Genomic DNA, 4,363 nt, shown 5'->3' with positions numbered 1-4,363 from the left:
GACATGGCGAATCTAGATGAAAAATGGAAGAAGAATGAAAGAGCAAACCCTAGAAAAGATGAAAAGGAGCCTAAGCATCCAAGAGATCCTCTCCAGAGAGCAAAATTAGGTTTAACCGTCTTCCCTTGTCAAAAGAATGCCTCTGAATTCGTAGTAGGGGTATAAATAGGTGAGGAGCGCGTCAAAATCAGGCCCAAGTCCAGTGAGCCACCGCCGGGCGGTTTAAGTGTGTCGCCTGGCGGTTTCCCATAACCTGCCGCCACCGCCCGGCGGCAATCGCTACCGCCCGACGGTTTCCCTCAGTGCCTATTTCCATGCTTTCTTCTCATCCTGGACCGCCTAGTGGTTTAAGTGTGCCACTGGGCGGTACGTCGACTCTTCAAAACTTCGTTTTTCTACTCTTTTCTTGAGTCAACGACCTGTATCTTCAACTCCATTCTTACTTTTCTCAAATTAGCTACAAAACAATGCAAAATAAGCATAAAATCGCTAAAAACAACTTTTGACTCTCTCCAGACTCATTTATTGAGTTTTGCTTGATTCTAAGCTCATTCCGAGTAGTAAAGGGTGCAATTTGATCCAAATTGACATGTGAAAATCACTGTTTTTCAACCTTCATCAGATTACTTCCTCTTTTTTGCTTGTTTTTGCATGATTCAACCCTATAGCACCTTATTTCAACCTTCAACTTTTCAATTTCATTCCTTTCCCCTCTCGAATGCAACATTCAAACATATAATGCACTTAGAACAGAGTTAAAAATAATAAATATTCAACTGGGTTGCCTCCTAGGTAGCGCTTGTTTAACGTCACGAGCCTGACCCAAACCTGTTTAGAACTCATCAGTAAGTGCTTCCCAACACCCTTCGGTAGGTGTGCTTACTTGTATCCTTTAGTAGATACATAAATATTAACATCCCTCAGTAGATGCTACCCAAAAATTGTTTAAAAATTCAAGGAATTACATGTCCAAATAAAATAACCCTGCAACTAAAAATAATGTTTTACAACAATTGGGATTCATTTAGATTACATCATGTCTTCTCATCCCAGTTGGGATCTTTATCAACCCAACTCATCAGCTGACTTCTATTCACTCTTCGGATTGCTTTGGTGTATGGTCTTCTAATCTTTACTACTCCACCTTCTTCAAGCTTGTTCACAATCCACATCCTATTCTTGAATCTTACTTTTGAACCATGTAGAAGTAGTGTCTCCTCTGAGTGAATTATTCCTCCTTTTTCTATCTCTTCCTCCTTAGGTACCTACAAAACATTACAACTGTCAGTTTTAGTACCTGTTCTTTCTTCAATTGCAGCTTCTCCTTTCAACTTTCTGATTCTGGCTCTTTTCCTTAGTCTTATTTCAGAGCCATTATATGTTAACACCTGATCTTGATCTCTTAACATCATCCTCCCGTCATGGATACGCATTACCATTTTAGAAGTCCTCATAAAAGGTCTTCCCAAAATCAATGGAATTCTTCCATCATTCTCCATATCCACAACCACAAAGGCAGTCAAGAACTCCAGCTGCTTAATACGGACAATTGCATCCTCCACCCTACCAATTGGCTTTTTAGTATAACCATCTGCAATTGTTAGAGAAATATTAGTTGGTTTCAATACTAGCCCTTTGATTTTCTTCAGATAGCTCAAAGGCATCATATTAATGCTAGATCCAGAATTTATCGTTGCTCTTCCTATATCCACATCGTTAATGACACATGGCAAAGTTAACCATCCTAGATCCTTCATTTTTGGTGGATGATATTTCTTTCTAGGTTGTACAAGCACTTCCTGTTGTTGTTGTTCTTCTTCTAAATTTATCACCTCTCCAAGATAATAATTTATTTTCTTAGAGTAAACAAGAAGGGGAAAAGTTTCAGTTAAAGGAACAATAGTCACCTGGTTAAAGATTTCTCTAAATGGCTCATAGTGACTTCCTCTTTCCTTACTTTCAACATTTTTTTCCAACCTCTCTTCTTCTTCCTCTCCCTCACTGTTCTTGCTTTCCAAATTTTCACTCATCTCTTCATCTTCCTCCTCACTACTTTCTATCTCAATAACTTCCAACAGTTTTACACTCCTCTTTAGGGTTAACATTAGTATTAGCCCTAAATTGGTTTTTCTCAGTGGTTTCTACCCTCTTTGACAATTGACCAATTTGCATCTCCAAGGATCTGAAACTGGCTTTGTCACTTGCATGTTGAGACTCATAGACCTTCAAAAATTTATCAAATCTATCATTAAGGTCTTTGACAGCCTCTGTCAAATGATTCACCTGTTGCCACAAGGGTGAAAGTTGCTACGACCTGTTATTAAGGAAGCTTCCTGATTGCCCAGATGGGTTACTTTGAGATTGTCCAATACTAGGATGGTTTTTCCAACCTTGGCTAGAATTGCCTTGGTTGTAATTTCCCTGCTTGTATTGAAACTGATTCCCCATATAATTTGCTTCTTGTTGCCTATTTTCTGGAACAGCACATTGACCATTAATATAGTCACCACCACAGAAATCACAAAGCTATTGAGCATTGGAGACATTCCTAATCTCCATTGGAAGCTAAGAAACGATCTTTGTCAAGTTATCCAATTTTTGCGTAAGAAGATGATTCTGAGCTAGCATGGCATCATATGCAAGCAAATGCAAAACTCCCCTCTTCTGCACAGGTGCGCCCCTCTCACTGTATGTCTCCTGTTCATTAGCGGTCATACTCTCAATCAAGTCATAGGCTTCATCTTCAGTCTTTCTCTTGATATCACCTCCAGCTGAGGTGTCCAGCATCATCTTAGACTGTGCGTTTAAACCTCCAAGGTATGCAAGAACTAGAGTGGTCTTGTCAAAACCATGAACTGGCGTCTTCCTTAATAAGCTTTTAAATCTTTCCCAGGCTTGACTGAGTGTTTCCTCCATGCCTTGTTTAAATAAGGAGATTTCCAACCTTCCTTGAGTGACTTTTGACTGTGGGAAATATTTATTCACAAACTTTGTTGCCACAGTCTCCCACATGGTAAACGTTCCCTCTGGAAAGGAGTTCAACCATGTCTTAGCACTGCCTCCCAATGAGAAAGGAAACAGGCTAAGCTTTACTCGTTCATCCGATACTCCATTCATCTTGACAATATTAAAAATTTCACTGAACGTTGTGAAATGATCATAAGGGTTCTCATTTGACAAATCGTGAAATTGATTGCCCTGCACTACATGGATTAGAGCATGATTCATCACCATGTTGGTTGTATTATCTACTGGCATGGCTATACAGTTGAAGTGGAATGGGCCCACGACATTAGATGCATCACCAAGTGTGCGTCTGGGAGGATGTTGCTCATTTGCCATCTCTTCTGAATCTAGTGTACGAGCTTCTGGTGAGGGTTGCAACAATCTTTCAGGAGAAGGAAACAACTCCCTACATGGACGTCTGACTCTTCTTCCTCTCCTGTCTGATATTCCTTCAAGAAGCGGTTGCTGGCTTTTCTTACTCCTAGTATGTATAGCTTCTTGCATACACAAGAAACAAATACCCTAGAAGCACTTTTTATAAAAAAAATAAAAAAATAAAAAAACAGTAAAACAAAGTACACAATATATACAAACAAGTCAAATTCAATCAATTTACACTATTAGAAAAGTTAAACCACGAGTCCTAGGCAACGGCGTCAAAAACTTGTTAAGTCCCTAGCAAGTGTACCAGATCGTTATCAAGTAATATAAAACGGGTAAGTCTGAGTATCATTTTTCCAAAGGACTCTTAGGCCTTATCTTTCATGTAAGTTAATCTTATAAGACTTGTAGAGAAATAAATCTTGTGGGTTGAATGCAAGAAACTAAAATAAAGATGCACATGCAAGTGATTCAATTGGCAAGAAAAAGATATGGATGAATGGAGTTGTTGGGGTTTACAATTTCATCTTATCCACTCTCTTTTATCTACTCTTATTTAATTCGCTTTATCATCCAATTGTTATGCAAACTTTCTTAGTCTACCCTAAACTCGATCCCTCGGCGAAAAGAGCCTGTTACTAATTACTGGCTTATTATCCCTAGTCTCCCCTAGTAATTAGCAATGAATTATATACAGAAACAAAATACAATTAATCGTCCTACCCCTAACCCTAGGTGGTATTGGTTAATCAAGGAATTCCCTATCAGTTCATGACTTCGCCGTATGTCCCCGTATCGACAAAGGAAAACATCATTATATCGAATGAGTTAAACGAGAAAAGCTTTAAGCATAAATAAGAAACCCAACAATTGATAATCAAAGCATATGCAAGCATATAAATAAATAAGTATTTCAATAAAAGAGAGTTTCAAAAGATTACATTGTTTCCCAACAACAAAGGGTTTAGTTCACCAT

The sequence above is a fragment of the Vigna radiata genome, unplaced genomic scaffold, assembly GCF_000741045.1.
Source record: "Vigna radiata var. radiata cultivar VC1973A unplaced genomic scaffold, Vradiata_ver6 scaffold_206, whole genome shotgun sequence".
In the NCBI taxonomy this organism is placed as follows: domain Eukaryota; kingdom Viridiplantae; phylum Streptophyta; class Magnoliopsida; order Fabales; family Fabaceae; genus Vigna; species Vigna radiata.
Note: the sequence above shows the minus strand (reverse complement) of the source record.